Raw genomic sequence first — 17,413 nt, forward strand, 5'->3', positions numbered from 1 at the left:
TACTAAAAAACCAAAAATTTGCCAGAGGCCAGCAAGCTGCCTTAAAATTCAGCTGGATTAAACCTCAGAACAGCATCACTCACAAAGATTTACCCACCAGCCAAATGTGCCATCATAACTATTCAATGCTGGGGTGGGGAGAGGTTGAATAGGGAGATTAAGAGTGTGACACATTTTTCGTACAAGAAATGTTCCATTTTCTTGTGAGTGAGCCTGTTCTCATGCTCTGCCAACAACAATATTCAGTTCTGAGATTCAGTTTTGGATGATAAAACAGTCAGCATTTTACAAAGCTAGTTTTCCCTTTGCAAGAACATGAAAATTCGATTACCTTCTGAGAATGAAACAAGAATGGGCTCAACTCTGTGGCTAAAATTGTTTGAGAACATCCATGAGTAATCATATAATCTTGTGTGGTAATTGGGCATGCCTAAATTGCATTCATATCTAATCAATTATGCTGTCTTTTGCCTGAAGAAAGGATGCTAATGAAAGGCCCATATAATGAAAAGAAAGACCATGCAGCACGAATTCATCAATGTTTGCCCAGAACTGTGTGGTTCTCACTTGATCCAGCCCACCCCAGCCCGGTGCCCTCTGGATCTGTCATACATTAACTGTCTTCTTGCTTTTCAGCCACGGCAGATGGCTCTCTCCTCTGTTCTATGTGTCTCTCCCCCAATAAACTCAGTACCTCTAGGCTTCAAGCTGCTTCCATTCATTCCAACCCACATACAGGGGAAGTGGGCTGTTCTTTCTGTTTTAGGGTAAAATCTAAAAGCTAGGTTTCTTTTCTTTCTTTCTTTCTTTTTTTTTTTTTTTTAAGAAAAGGACAAATTGACAATGGCTTAAATAAAAGAGAAGGAAACAGTCCAGTGATGAGTCGTGCAGTTGGAGGAGATGATCTGCTCCAAGGACCCCGGTTTCTTCCTTCTTGTTGCTCTGCCATCCTGAGGTGTTGTTCTCTCCTTAGGGTTGAATCTGGCTCTCACCAAGCTAGAGTCACAGCCTAGGGGAAAGAAAAGATGGATGAAGGAACACATGCCCAATGTTCCAAGTCCATAATAAAGCCCCCAAATGTAAAACTTCTGCTCACATCCTAAATACATGGATTTAGCTAGCTATAAAGAAACCTATGAAATGCAGTCTCTAGCTCTCTAACTGGGCCATTACACGTGCAGTTTAAACTGAGGGCAGCTTGTGTGTGTGTGTGTGTGTGTGTGTGTGTGTGTGTGTGTGTGTGTCTGTGTGTATTGGGGTCTTTAGTCCCAAAAGAAAGAAAGAGACAGGTTCTGGGGAGACAGCAGTCTCACCACATTTTTATACCACTACCATTCCTCTAGATATCAAGAGTCCCAGATTCCAACTCGGGATGTTGAAAAAGTTATCTATAAAGCAAGTCAGGAAGGATAGAACAGAGTCTTAGGACATAGGTGGTATCCAACAGTCCGTCAACCAGTAATGCTCTGAATATTACTGTAGTGTTTGAAAGGCATTAATGGGAAGGGCAACCAATCTAGCAGGTGACAGATGGATGAGGTTCCCTACAGTACATGCTTTTTTGTTGTTTATTCTAAACCCTCCCATTCCCCTGAGGTCTTGTTTTTCTCTTTAGTTTTCAGCTCTGGCCTTCCTTCCATGAGGTCATGAAGGCAGACTGCAAAGTTGAATAGAAGACAGGAGCCCAGAGGGGCAGAAGAAAATTACAGAACAAGAACAAAATTAACAGCAAAGTTAGAAGCATATTCTTCATTCATTTTTTACACTCTCAAAACCTAGAACAGTGCCTGACATACAGTAAGTCTTAATAAATGTTTCTTGAACTAAATTATATTTCTTGAGAACAAGGGTAATTCTGAATTTATCTTCTCAATACCAAACGGGAGATTTTACCTCACCTTTTGATCATTAACCATGGCAGTGGGACCCTGCCAGGTATTTAGTAACAAAGCTTTTACTCCGGAAACCTCGAGTACAAATCAACCAGACACTGAAATAACACAGATCAGGACTCAGCTTGCTTCTACGCTCTAAACAAAAGATAAGCTGTTCCCTTTTAGACAAATAAACCACATTAAATTTACTATGTTGTTGTATCAACAACAAATAGCATGTTGATGGCCAAAAAGAAACATGGAAGTCTTGTTTATTTAATCTATCCACTGTGCACAGATTTCTGATAAAATTAAATAGATCTCTTTTATCCTCCAATTTATTTCTTACAGACTTCTCAAAATATATGCCCATTTGTACTTTAAAGGAATTTGGTGAGTTTTTTCACATTAACTTAATCATTTTCATCTCTTAAAGGCCTTCTCCCATTTAATTAATTGGAGATACCCTCCCTGGGTAGATGTGGCCTGAATCAGTTCAGGACTCATCAGACTTCCTCTTTCATCTCACATAATAATCACATTTTCTACCAAATGAGAACTTTCAAAGAAACCTTTACATAGCTTTTCTGGACATGTAATACACAGCACAAAATAATGCATCATCATCATCAGTCAGAAGCCAACTTTATTATTTTTTTTTTTTTGCACTTTACATTTTTACAAATCCCTCTTCATATTCTGACAAATTTTCAAAACCTCATTATGTAGTTATTTTTATTTTCAAAATTTTATAGATGAAGAAATTAGAGCTCAGAAAATGACCTAAGGTGACACCATCAAGATCCAATCAAGTCAGGTCCTCTGACTCCAAATATTTTCACTATGCCCTAAAATTTCCCCCTTTTGTGTTTTGTTTATAAAATTTCAATGTTTGTCACTAAAAGTCAAGGTTGATCGGGGACATCCTCTCATAAGCTGACATTAACCATGAAAATACCAATAACAAAAGGACTGTTTGGAAGTCCGTCCCAAGACATTTGAGAATGTAAAATCCTTGGAGTGTCATCACCACAAAGGATAATAATCTTTGCATGGAAGGACATGTCGTGGGAAGTGGCATTAGTGAGAAGACCTGAGTTTGGTCTCCTACTCCAGAGCTTTCCAGCCTCTGCTGCCAGATAAACAATGGATTAAAAACATTTGTTTTTAATTCAAATCTCTGATTCTAGAGATTTGCACCATAACTATGCTATTCTGTCTCCCTAATTACATTTACAGCCTTCAAAAATATGCTAACACGAAAGTAGGTAGAGGTGATCTTCTCATAATTAAAAATTAAGAAAGGATAGTAACAAGTTAAGCTCTAATGGCTATTATATAAAAATAGAACCCAAACCTTTCATTCCCAGCATTGCAATTTGTTTCTCCCTGTAATTCATAGTAGTAGTAGACAGGAAGAAGATATACAGTTAAATTTTTTTTTTAAGATTTAAAAGACTCTTCTGTTAGGACAGTCGTGAGTTTTATATACTGGCCACTTTAGAGGAATAATTTGATCTCTGTCAGACATAGTTCTAGAAGGAGGGCTGGAAGGGGAAATGGAGAACTATCATGGAGAAGGGCTTTTTGTGTTCTAGGAAGATTTATTCCTGTTGGGTGACCCTTTGTCAAGCAGTGAGCTCTTCCTTAGGAATCACTGGAGTAGATACCTTTCCTCCCAATCCATTGCTCCTTTTGCTTCTTGTTAATAATTTATCAGACATTTTTTGAGCATCTCCAGCATGCCAGACTGTGTGTTAAATGATGGGGATACAATGATGAATAAAACATGGCCTCTGCCCTCAAGGTTGGTCCCTGGGGGAGCGGGGAGGAAAGTTTAGGTGTGATAATGGTCCCCAAGAGAGTAGGAGATGCCAATTGACATACATTGAACAGATAATTTCAGTATATCGTGATGGTCAGGATCCTGCTCACAGCATCAATGAGGAGAGACCCACCCAGGCTTTGAGAATTAGGATGGACTTCCTAAAGGAGTAGCATTCTCCATGGGTCCTGAACTAGGAATCAGGAAACTTAACACAAATTGGATATATTAAATATATTTCCAGAGAGTGGCGGGTCTAAAGGAAGATTAGGAAGCTCGAGGCCAGAGCCCTTCCCATACACAGGTCCCTTCCAAGGCCCTGGGCAGGGTGGAGGTTGGGTGGGGGTGGGCATCCTAGAAATGAGTTCCCATGGTCATATGTTTTTCTAAAATTTGCAAAAGTAAGATCATAGCTCCAACAGATTGAGAATCCTGCCCCTTTCCACTCTGACTTCCCGTCTGTCACCTGTCCTCTTTAGTCAGGTAGTGTTGGAAGAAACATAGGCATTTCAGAGGTCCAGCTTAGGAGAAGCTGAGATGGGAATACCCTTAGTTCGCATTATGTAGTATACATTTTTTTAATTTATAGCTTCTGTAGAGTATATCTCTTCTACTCCCCACATACTTCTATGCCAAAAACCACATTTTCTAGCCATACGACCTTGGGCCCTCTAACCTACATGTTCCTCCTCCCCCAAACTCTCCTAAACAAATTCTGCTGCAGGAAAGACAGAACTATTTTTCTATTTTTTTCTGTAAAAATAATATTACACAATTGTTGTCTCATGAAGAGGCAGTTAAAGAAGATGCAGTCCAAAATGTAGGAAAAAATCATGATGCAGGGTGTGTTCAGAATATAATTAATAAAAACAGCATGCTTTTGAGACTTTGTGATGCTTATGGTATTTGTCAGTTATTTTTTAACCTTGCAACTTGTTGTGATTTTCCCCCTCATTCTAAATAGATATTCACAACTGTACCTAATTTTGTACTTGTAATATTCTATTTTTTTGTCTTAAAGAGTCCCCTGCAAATTGTATAAGCTTCAGGAACCATACAATCTTGATCTGCTCCTGCAAGAAACATAAGTTGCCTATATACTATCCATCAGGCGTGTTAGAATGGGCAGCGTGCAGCCGGGAGTTACCATGGCCACCAGCACAGGAGATAAAGATGTGCTCAATGGGTTGTTGATCCTGGAGCAAGATGACCTCGGTTTGGATCTTCAGTGTGTTATTTTCTCTATTTCTCTTTCTCTCTGACCTGAAGAGAAAACCAACCACATATCTTAAGGGATTCTGGGACTATAGCCCAAAGCAACCAGCTCCAAGCCCTAAATTCCTTTGAAGTCAAAGTCTCTTATGAAAGAACTTTGGGATAACTCTGAGACCCTCCAACATCAATGAGTAATTCTATATTTTTCTCTCTTTCTTATAAGAAAAAATTGAGGTTCATAGATAGGAGCTATGATTCTTCAGTAATTATAATAGGAGTAATAGTTTTTATATTTAATCTTATTTTCTCTTTTGCCTTGGTCCATCCTCCAACATCCATCTATTTTCCCAGCATGATTGCCCCCTCAGACTTGGCCAGGCAGTTGGAAGCAAGAGGAAGGAAAATATAACTTTGGGAAAAACTTACCCTTTCACCCTGGAGGGATGATAGGAAGGAAGAAAGAGGGTAGGAGTCCAATGGCACCCACATACGTCCTAGGGATGGAAGGTGAAGGAGGGCAGTGCTGTGAAGCCAACACTGAGGGCAGAGGTGCCTGTCCCCAGTCTCGGCTGCAGCTCCATCAGAGCAAACAGGGTGGTACAGGACAGGGAGGTAGAGAGAAGCCTTGAGGGCCAGTGTTTTCTGCGCCATCCACAGCTTTCTTTGGAGGAACCTTGGCAGGACAGCAGCTAAGAGCTTTGGTGGAAAGGTCTGCTATGGTAGGAGGGTGGGTGATAGTCACAGCGAATCATCAGGTAGATCTACGGCACCACAGGCACCATGGAGAGGCCAAGGTAGCCTTGTGGCACCACCTGGGTTCTGACCAGAAACATATGAGACCAGAAGTTCCTCCAGGCTCAGGCTCCAGTCTCAAATGCCAGAAGGGTAAGGAATGCCCCGTGGACAAGGGACCTGCCTCAGAGACTAGAAGAGAAGAAGCCCTGAGGCACAACAACCTGTCAACTCTTCCCACTATTGCAAGCATGCTTGAGCAGGGGAGGGAGAAGCTACTTATATCGCAGAAAGGCTGAATACCACCTGATAGTACTGCTTAAATTTACTGAAATCATTGAACCAGATTAGGCTTAAACCACATTATACATTTAGCTAATAGTGTTTCCCACTCACCAGTGAGTAAGGGCACAGGAAAAGGCCAGATTAGTTACAGGTAAAGTAAAGGCATGTTTCCTTCTGTGCATCCAACTTGGGGTATAATTGACTTTGCGCCCTAAAACACAAATGATGCCAGGATTTTGTGAACATGTAGAAAACACGTTTGCTGCCTTAGTTACACCCTTTCAATCCATGCTGGAGGTCACAAGCAGTTTCCAGGCATGGGGATATCTTCCTGTGTCTTTTGCATGATGGCCTTCAAACAGCCTTCAAGGCAGGCCAGAGCTGGGGCCCCAGGAGCAACCTCAAGCTGGCGAGGAACTAGGGCTGGTGGATAATACCCTAGCTTTCTCTCCCCTCAATGGGACAACTCTGAGTTACATTCTGTGGCTGCTATGAAAATACAGCCCTCAGACTTCCACCCTTGCATCTCCTCGCCTGTGAGAGTCCCCAGATGGCTGCTGTGCTGTGTGGAGTCCATGCCGTGGGGCAGACAGACGTTCCATAAGTTCTGGTGAGTGGTGCTGACTGAACTCTGTGGGCTGAAAAGGCAAATCCATACCCAGAACATATATCTGTCTCCCTGAGGGAAAACCCATGGCCTTTTCAGAAGGAGGAACCCAGTGTAATTGTCCTGACACTAAGATGCTCTCCTGGAGCAATAGGGCTGTATCAGGGGTCCAGTGCTGCTCACTGTTATAGCAGGTTGGGTACGCAGAGGTGGGTGTACAAAGTGCCAGTTCTGGGGCAACTCCTGACAAAGGCTGGCTAACGTCAACTAGCTGAGTCATTTTGTCTGCTTGTTTGTTCCACATATCTCCCATGGGGGATGCTTTCTGGCAGATGCTGACACGTAAAACAAAGTTTTTATATTGAGTGCCCACTGTATATACATCCATCCACATTCCTCCACCCTAGACCTCCTTGTCCCCAGTCTTCTGGTCCTTTTTCACTCCAGGCCCCCACCAAACATCAAGGCCATTGGCCACTGGCTAAGAATCTCTGTGTGTTCTCACCTCCACCCCCTTCTCCCTCCATGCAAAGTGGATGGCTGGACGCATCTCCCACAGCTCCACCACTGAGGAGACTGGCCCTACCTCCAGTGTCTTTCAAGAACACCTGTGAATGTGGCTGTAATGTCCCTGCCATTCATTTCTGCTTGCACCTGTGTACCAAGCTGTCATAAACTAAGCTTGGGCTTTTTCCTCCTCTGTCAGCTGGTTTGGTGGGACATCCCTGACCCAACATGGCCATCAATGTGAGCTGGTTCAATTGAGGTGGTGACATAGGAGTCTAGGCTACCTGCTAAGCAGCTACTCAAGCTCACTGATCCTACTCAGGCTCTGTTCTGAATGTACCACTTCCATCTTCCAATGGGCTACTGCTGTGTCCATCTGAATTTGGAACTTGGAAAGTCTAACAGAACTCAACTCATAAGGGACAGTTCTACTGCCATGGTCACTGGATGCTCCACACTCAAGTAAGTGTTCTATCTTTATCAGGCAATACTCCAGATGGTATTTCTCAAAAAGCATGTAATTCTCTGCTGCAGATGGCATGGCTTCGCTCCAGGATCCTCTCCCTGAAGCTGCCATGAACTCCAGCCTAGGTCTTTTCCCACAGGCAGCTCCAACAAAATAGGTTCTACTTAAACAAATGGCTGGAGTGGTAGGGCTATTTGCACTGTAGTTTGGGCCTGCTGCTGCAGAGCCCCTTCCTGCACCAGACCTGACCTGACCTAAAGCTAGCAGCTTCACTAAGTGGGCTGGGGCAATATTCTTAGGTGTGCAATACTCCAGATTTCCAAGAGTTCTTATAGGTGCTCTACTATCTTCTTTGTGGTAGAGGACAGAGATGCATTGATTTGCCTTTTACTTTAATGGTCATAAATCCCTTTTCCCTGCACACCTGAAAACTCTACTAGAGTGACAGTTTTCCTGAATCTTCATAAGGTTTATCACTCATTCTCTGCAGTGCATGTGTCTGACAAGGCCTCAAGCAAATTAGCCACTTTTGCTTGTCCTGTGTGAACAGCACGAGGTTACCAAGATAGTATCTCAGTGGTAATCTATGGGATGTTCAAGTTGTAAAGATCTCTTATGAATAAATCATGATATAAAACAGGAGAGTTAACATAGCTCTGAGGCAAACCCTGCAACTTTAGTCCCATGATCCAACAGACCTTATGAATATAGTTGCCTGTTCTGCATGAATGCAAAGTCTTCCTAATCCTCTTTTCTAACTGGAATAGAAAACAGCACATATGTCAAATCAGTGGCTACATACCATGTATTTAAAGGCTTATTAATCTTCATAGCTGCAATACGTGTCTGGACAGCAGCTGCAATTGGGGCTACTAGTTGGTTATGCCTTCAGTGAATTGGCCATGCCAATGAAGTCATTTATTCTCCAGGATCCATCTGGTTGCTGTGGAAGTCAGACTAACATATTATACTAAAGGCAGGACGTGATGATTACCACCATTCCTGCATCCTGTAGGTCTTTAATGGTGGCACTAACCTCCGCCACGCCCCAGAGGACATGATACTGCTTTTGATTTACTAACACAGCAAAGGTCGGGGGCAGTTTCAGAGGCATCTGCTTGTTCTTCCTCACTGTAATAGCTCTTACCCTACAAGCTAATGACTCCATGTAGTAGTTATTCCAACTGCCAGGTATATCAATTTTAATTATACACTCTAGGACTGGGGAAATGACCAATGGGCAGGTCCCTGAAACCACTATGTCCAGTGGGAGCCATATTTTAGCCAGGACTGCATATTAACTGGCTCTCATAAGCCCTCTCCCTAAGAGAAGGGCCATGATGTGCTTTAGGTCTCTAGCTACCAATGTCAACTCAGACTCTGTGTCTAATAGTCCTCAAAAAATATGGGTATTTCCATTTCCCCAATGTACATTCACCTACATAATAGCCTTAAGACCCTTTGGAGGAAAACTCAAAGAACCATCATAATTTATGTTTGCTGTGATCTCACAGGGCACTGCCTCCTGAGGAGCTGACCTCCTCTTCAGTTAATGAGCTTCTGATCTGCAAATTGGCTCAGCTCTGGGATCATGACTTGTTATTGGGTAATTACCCTCAGTCAGTCTCCTGCTACTCCATTCATTCGTTCTTTCTTTCTTTGTCTTTTTGGTTGTAGATGTTCAGCAACATCTTTGTTGTCTGTCCATCTATCTTGCTCCTGGGGATGCCAAGCTCTTTCAAACGTCTCCACAATTCCTTCTGTGTCTACGTTCCTGCCTGTCATTATGGTCCTTGTGGCCTCCTGCCTTCTGGTGGTTGAGTGCTGCCACCAGCCCTTATTATTTGGGGACCACATCATTCCCATGGCTATCAAAGCTCTGTGACTGCCTCTGCTATCACTGGCCCTGGCCTGCTGAGGGAAGCCGCCAATAAGCCGCCAATGAACTTCTCAGGGGTGCCAGTGGTCCTCTCACTTGTGCGTTCCTGATGGCCTTGGTGCAAGGTGTGTCCTCTGGACACTCCCATGAAGCATATTCCTCCAGTGGATCTTCTGGCCTCACAAAATATATCCATGCCAGGATTCTCACTTTCCTCAGCCCCTTTGTTCCTTCCTCTACTCTCCCAGGGAAACTCAGGCACTTCTACTTCACGCAACATTGGTCATCACTTTTTCTAAGCTTCTAAGAACCACCTGGCAGCAAGTTTGTCTCATGCTCTAGAGTCCCTTCTGGGATGTTAAATCCCATGTCCCAAGAAAGTGCCCCCCGATTAATGAATTCTTATTTGTCCAGTTTTACATGCCAAGTACTGTTTGATCTTTGATCAAGTACTCTCAAAATTCAATCCCAGTGATACTGTCTTTGCTCCTGCTGGTACACACTAGCTAATTCATGAAAATTCTTGGGTAGAGAGTTTCTGTCTACCCTTATCAGGCTCAGCATGTTCCTAACTGGGTTATGCTGGGATTTTAACCCTAGTTATCTGCCTGACAGCCAGCAAAGAAGTTAGGAAAAATTCCTAGGGGTGGGGAGGACACATGTTGCATTGCGGGGAAGAGACTGCAGTGGAAATGCAAGGTCTTCCTAGGGAAGAAGAAACCACCTCTGCAGACTCTGAGGGCATACAGGAGTCTGCAGAACCCATGTCCTCATAAACATTCACCCAGATGTCCCTATCCCATGTTTCAGGGTCCCAAAGCTCTCCCAATCAGAGTTCTAACCTTAAAATAACAGACCTGTCTTGACTTAGCATGTAGATGTCCTTTGAGCTATGTAACTCTGAGTTTGCCATTCTGCCGTGTCTGCTTTCCACTGCAGAAGACCAGTGTTTCTTTGTAAGCTACCAAAGAGGCCAGCTGGCTCTCACATTCCGCCTTTAATTACTTGTCAATAACCTTCTGTTTCTCGTTATCCCTCTTCAGGGTATCAATACAACTTAGGAGTAACCAGCCAACTCTGCTGTCTTTGCAGGCATTTTCCCCAAGATCTTTCACATGCCTGAATTGCTGCACTTAAAGTGGTGATCCCTTTCACTAGGACATTTTCCCATGCCACCATTGGTGAAATCAACAGCAAATGAGCTGCCACTTTGTAGTAGGGGCCATGCACGCCTCATCTATAGCTCAGGATGACATTCTTTTTTGCCTGGTGAGCAATGAGCATGACAGTCCGAAAGCCCCGTTTTACTATCTGTTTTCGTGGATAGCTCTCAGAACCACTGTGTTCATTTAGATCCTTTAGGAAGCCGATGCCAATAAGGGATTAAACTTGTAAGAGATGTTTTTGGGGAAAATTCCCCTGAGAGAAAAAGCTGCATTCACGCTGAAGTCACAATTCACACACATTAGCTCCCAGCCAATGACTAAGGGCAGCAGAGATACTAACGCAAGCCCATTTCTGAGAGATATGGATCTCCTCTGATAGATGGCTTTGGCCCCAGACTCTTTATTGGCTGGACTAAAATTTTCTTAGAACTGAACTGTAGTCTGAGAACCATCCTACATGACTCTCCTTCCTTCTCACTCCCCTTCAAGGGTGACACCTCCATTGAGGTCTAATGGTTCTGCCCACATCCTCTAAATACCTCCTTTTTTTTTCTCACAGGCATTTTGCCCATTAAATCCCTTGCACATCTAATGCTATCTTGAAATCTGCTTCTTGAAGGACCAAACTGTCACATAGGTCCCTAGAGAACCCCAGTAGGTGTGAGTTCCAATTGACCTAATGGTAACTTGATTATTAGCACAGCTTTTGTTGGCTTTTTTATCATCACTGCTTAACTACCCAACTCTCTTACATGTTTCCCGGGATCTCCTTTCAAATAAACTCCAAGCACCCAAATGCTTGTCTCAGAGGACAGTTTTGGAGGAACCCAAACTAAGACAATTCCTCTCTTCAAAGATAGCTACATAAAGAGAACAATTAATTTCTGCAAATATTTATTTGTTAAAATCCTTCTCATCTAGAGATTATCTTTGATCCTTCTTTGTGCTTCTTTTAGAGTTATAGTAAATTATCATTGGATATCATTTAAGGTGACCTCTTCTGCCTTCTAGAAAGTTCAAGCAAGGGTCAGAACTCCTCTGCTCTTGAAAACCATTCCCTGGCCACACCCAAGGTCTTGCTTGCGGGCTGTGGCAAACCCTTCTGAGCCCTTCCAAAGACCAAGGAAACTATGTCAGCTTAGCCATCAAGACCATTTGAACTCCCAAAACAATTCTACTTTTGGTAAAGGGAAGAGTTACCCTGTATCTCTTGAGATCATGAAACTTCTACTGTATTGTGAATAAAGGAATCTAAGTAAGAGGTCGCTTGGAAGTATGGGGGATAAATGGTTTTTATTTTTCATAAGCTCTAATAAGCTTCGTATTCATCCTTAAAATTCTTGCAATCTTTCATTTTAATATGTCATTTCTTTTTTTAATATGAAATGATATCTTCAAAATAACCGATTAAAATTGACATGGCATAAAATACATTTTGTCTTCCTAAAACTTCATGTTTTTAATCTCAAACACTGCTACATATTCCAGCTTGAGAATTGTGGCTTTATGTTGGAAAGATTCCCCTGCCCAAGACCTTCCCTTTGGGGTCCAAAGAGAATGTGAGTTCTTGACAGTACATGAATCCACATATGAATATAAATGTATGCAGGATATAAGCTCTGCTTTGTTCAAGGCAGTTCCCAAAGGTGTATATATATATATATATATATATATATATATATATATGCAAAATAATGAAAAAAAGATTTAAAAAGGGAATAATAAAACTAGCAGTGAAGTGAGTCCATGAAATGTATATCTCCAAGTCCTATGCCCTGGCTTAAAAAGCAATGGAAAAAGAGAATGTAATCAAACCCAGGGCAACACAAAATGTGAAGGGATCATAGAGAAGAGATTCCCAGTAACTACAGCCTAGAGAACAAAAAGCAGCCACAAAAGCTTCTAAAACCTTTCTACAGTTAAAATGGCAAATCCCATTTGATCAAATGCTTTAACATTAAATAAATACAGAGGACTCTGCAAGTCCCTATTCGTCAGTCAGTCTCTCTAGTGAAGTTGCAACTAAAATACTACTTTTTGCTGCTGTCCTTAGAAGAAATATTTGAACCTGGTTCAGCCAATTAATCATCTGTGTCTGTTTTTCTTTTTTATTATTTTTTAAAATTTTTTATCTGCTTCTTTATTGGTGCCTGATGAAAGAAGAGTCCGTGATTATGATAAGTACTACCCAGTTTGGGATCCTGACAATATCATATTTGGCTGCTCTAGCTGTCCCCCCGCCCATTGGGACGAGGGCTGGGAGTGGTTGGGTTTTGGCAGTAGAAGAGCAGTGCCGGTGTTGCACAGAACTGGCACCTGTACAGGGTTGCTGAGCTCATAGTGGTGCCAACTTTACATGCCCCACTACCCTTGTCCCTAATTACACTTTGCCTTTAGCTACTCATTTATAATAAAGTGTCCTGAAACACTGAAGCATAACAAAGTTTGGGAAAGATTCTGGCAGGAGTGCAGATTGGCTCTCTGAGGTATATACAATACCCCAGGGGTAGCAGGTGAGGCTGTTAGAAGGATGAAAAACCCAGCAGTGTCTCTGTCAGTCTTTCTGTCAGGAAGAGACAGTAGCTGCTCAAGGCAAAACACATTAATCATTTACAGGGGTACTCAAATGAAGTCTTCCCATCTCGGGAAATGGCACCAGAACCTATCCAGTTGCTTAAGATTGAAAACCTAGGAATCATGATTCTTTTTTATTTATTTTTTTTCCCTCCGTCATATAGCACATCCAAACCACTAGCATGCCTTGTCTTCTGTATCTGAAATCATCCTGAACCCACACACCTCTCTTTGTCTCTGCAGATCTCACCTTGGCCCAAGCACCATCATTTCTTCCCAAGCTACTTGAACTACCTCTGTATTGGCTACTGGGATTCTTTCTTGCTCCCTTACAATACATCTTTTCCCAGGGAAGGTGATTATCTTCTTTAAATGTAAATCGAATCAAGTCATCCCTCTGCTTAAGATCCTAATGCCCTTCATATATCCATAGTTCTCACATGGCTTAACAGTACCCCACCTCTGCCCTCTGTGCTGACCTCATCTTGTATCCCCATTCTTGTCACATAGTTTTTTTCTCCTTTAAGTTTGTTCCTGCCACAGGGCCTTTGCACTGCCTATTGCCTCTGCCCAGATCTTCTCCTTTAGCACTTTACTCAAATATTGCTTCCTCATCCTAGACTTTATTGACAAATGTTTATAAAGTACCTCTCCCCACATCCTATTCTTGTCCAGAGTAGTTTTCTATCATATTAGGCTCTTTTATTATCTTTAATAAAAGATAATAAACCACTAACTGAAATCATCTTATTTATTTGCATTCATTATCTGTCTTCCCTCCTATAGAAAGAGGACTCCAAGAGGACAAGTTTTTCGTCCCTAAAACCTGTATCAGTGCTTGATACATAGTAGGCACACAAAGCACTTTTATTGAATGGGTGTATGAATGAATGAATGAATCAATCAATCAAGTAGAACTATGTTTTTAATCCTCTGATAAAAAGAAACCCTGTCACCTTTAATGCAGTAGGTCTAACATGGTGATTGGGGTGAAATTTCTGGGCCAAGTCCTCTAGGGTTAAAAATTTCAGTGATAGATGAAATCATTCAGATAATTTGAAGAAAAGAATGAAATTTCAGCCAGACTTTCATAATAGGATAGAACCTTTCATGGACCAAGAGGAACATGCTTATGTACTTCCAGGATCAGGGTCTGGGAAGGGAAAAATAATATGAATTAGTCTTCTCCTTCTCTTTACTCTCACCCTAATCTGACTATACAGAAGAGGAGACATGAGTGGATTCACCAGAAAACAGATTCTGAGATGGAGTTAGATCTTAATGGACGGTATGAATGTTTGTATCCACCAAAAATTCCTATGTTGAAACCTAATTGCCAATGTAGGTTTAGGAGGTGGGGTCTTTGGGGAGTGATTAGGTCATGAGGGCAGAGCTCTCATGAATGGGACTCATGTCCTTATAAAGAGGCCCCAGAGAGCTGCCTTAACTCTTCCACCATGCCAGGACATAGCTAGAAGGCCCCATCTGTGAACCAGAGAGCAGGCGCTCACCAGACATCAAATCTGCCTTCACCTTGATTGTGGACTTGCTAGCCTTCAGACTGTGACAAATTAGTTTCTGCCACTTATAAGCTACCCAGTATAAGGTATTTTGTTATAGCAGCCAGAACAGACTAGGGCAAGCATGCAGGAGGTTTATTAAGGAGTAGTACTGGGATCAACACCTATGGAATGGAAGAGAAGGAAGAATTGAATAGAGGGAGATAGTTGAGCTGTGATTCAGTGTCATTGGAAACCTCAGGCAACCCTCAGGAGAGTTCTGAAGCTGGAATGACCTTGGAGTTTTTCCCAAGATGGGGTCAGAGAACTGAGCCTTTACATTCCCACTTGGAGCAGTCATTGGATGTGAGCTGCTCTGGAAAGGGGCACAATTTTGGGACAGACAGTTCTGTTGAGCAGAAGGGATCCCCACAAAGGATGCTGGGGCTCTCAGTCAGCAGCTAGCAGAGTCAGTCAGTCATTCCTATAGGGAAATTGGGGTGATGCATCCCAATGTCCATCACAGACCCAAAGCCCAAAAAGGACTAAACCTAATTTCCTCTTACCAAACATAGAGGGAATGAAGAATTTCTGCTCCCTGCTTTGAACCAACATCATAGCAATCTGGGGACATCCTTCACCACGACATTTAGAAGTTGCTTTTATTTTTTTTTTTAATGTGGATGGATTTTTTTATTATCTTTGTTTTTAGAAGAATCATCTCTCCCCAGCTTTATTGAGATTGACAAACAAAAATTGTCTATATTTAAGATGTACAATGTGATGTTTTGATATAGGTATACACTATGAAGTGATTACCAAAAGTAAGCTAACATACCCATCACCTCCCATAGTTACCATTTGTGTGTGTGTTGAGAACACTTAATATCTACTCTCTTAGCAAGTTTCAAGTGTACAATATGTTATTACTAACTATAGTCACCATGCTGTACATTAAGTCTCCAGAACTTATTTATCTTATAACTGAAAGGGCTGGGGGGTAGAGAAATGGGGAGATTTGGGTCAAAGGCTATGAACTTCCAGCAGCTGTTTTTAAAAAGAGACTTTGTTCTTGTTTTTTGGTTTTTTTGTTTTTTTTAGTTTTTGTTTATTTTAGTTTGTTTTTCCTTCTCAGGAAATGGAAAGTATTTTTGCTTTTTTTTCTGTGTCAGATCATGGCTAAGATCTTTCAATCTAAATTCCTGCCTTTAAAATGGAGTCTCCTCATTAAAGCAAGTCCCTTTAATCCATACTAGACTAGGTGACTTTAGGTTCTAGGGCACAGAAGGGTGTATCTAAAAAGAATACTTTCTCTAAACTCAACAGTGACCAAACACTAGTTATAGGAGTTGACCTGAGAAAACGTATGATGAATACACTTCTAAAGTTCAGAAAAGAAGTAAATACGCCAAACTGTCTTACTTGTGTTCTTTATTCTGTTCTGGTTTTTTTTTTTTTTTAATTCACTCATGTCTCTGACAATTCACTTATGTCTCTATTTCTTTGGACCTCAAATTTTAATGGGCTTTACAATAAGCTGGCGTGCTTATGAAAAACAGATTGCTGGACTCTATCTCCACAGAGTTAGAAAATCCAAGTGGGACCCAGGAATCTATATTTTAGAAAACACCCTCAGATGATTCCAGATGCAGGTGGCCCAGAGACCACATTTTGAGAATCACTAATTTATTTCATAGGCGGACAAACACCATGTTACTAATAAAATAACACCCCAGTGATAGATTCTTGTGGAATACAACTAGCATAATTTGCGCGAGAGCTTCAAGACAAGGATGTTGTTTTGCACAAATGCAGGGGACTCCATTCACACAAAACACAATGGAATCATGGATTCATGCTCCAGGAGTTCCATTCATGTTGCATTCTCTTTTCTCTGTGAATGGTGCTCCTAGACCAGTATGAGCAGTGGCCCCTTTAAAGGAAATACAAACATGTCAGTATAAATGATTTGCCTGTATCCTCAAGCAACTGCTGCAGACTCTGGTATCTTTTCACGTGGAGAATGGCAATGATGGTTCTCTCACTAGTAAAGTTATGAGCCTTTTCCCCGTTCTAAGTGTGTGTGGATGTGCTTTAGTTCATTCCCATGTGCACTTCAGAAAAGAAAAAAATATTCTCCCACACCCTACTCCACTCATGCCACGTTACCCAGAACACAAACGTTTCCTAATTTCTCTCCAAACCCACCTTGAATCCCTGCTGCCATCTTTCTCAGATGACTCGAGCCTCCCTTTCCGTGGAGGCATGAAACATTGCTCAGTGCTGTCTTTTTCTTAAGCCACTCAGTCAGACTTCTCTCATTTAGAGATTGGTTCCTCTAACAGGTAACCAAGCTTGTTTGATGGCTTGGACTCTTCTGAATATTTGTAAATCACTAAACAAGACAGAACATATTATGAGTAAGGTTATACAGATTTACCATAATTACAACGTGCCCAACCTAAAGAAGCTGTTTTGTCCAGGGTTGGGGCAGGCAAGGAATCATATTCACATTTGTTATCAGAAGCTCCGTTCTGAAGAGCAGCTGTGTAAGTTAATCCTTCTTTAGATCAGACAAGGAGAGTTTTTTATTTGTATGAACAGATTTTTGGAAGAAATGATTATGCATTTGGAGCACACAAGATAATGTACCAAATGTGCTATTTGCATTAACTCATTTAATCCTCATTATAAACTCAAGATGAGAAGTAGCATTAGTCTATCCATTTGATAGATGAGGAAGCTGAAGAATAGTTACTTGCAGGAAATCACATAGTGAGTAAT

The 17,413-nt window shown here is 41.7% G+C and overlaps 1 long non-coding RNA gene across 1 annotated transcript in view; it reads right to left on the reverse strand.

The window, feature by feature from the left end:
* Positions 1-845: 845 nt before the first annotated feature.
* LOC142870486 (uncharacterized) overlaps positions 846-17,413 on the reverse strand; it is a 35,172-nt gene continuing 18,604 nt past the window's right edge. Inside the window, exons 2-3 of the long non-coding RNA XR_012918854.1 lie at positions 16,838-17,024; positions 846-1,009 (exon numbers count right to left, since the gene is read on the reverse strand). This is a non-coding gene — a long non-coding RNA (uncharacterized LOC142870486). The remainder of the gene's footprint in view (positions 1,010-16,837; positions 17,025-17,413) is intronic.

This window comes from Microcebus murinus, chromosome 4 (assembly GCF_040939455.1).
Source record: "Microcebus murinus isolate Inina chromosome 4, M.murinus_Inina_mat1.0, whole genome shotgun sequence".
NCBI lineage: Eukaryota > Metazoa > Chordata > Mammalia > Primates > Cheirogaleidae > Microcebus > Microcebus murinus.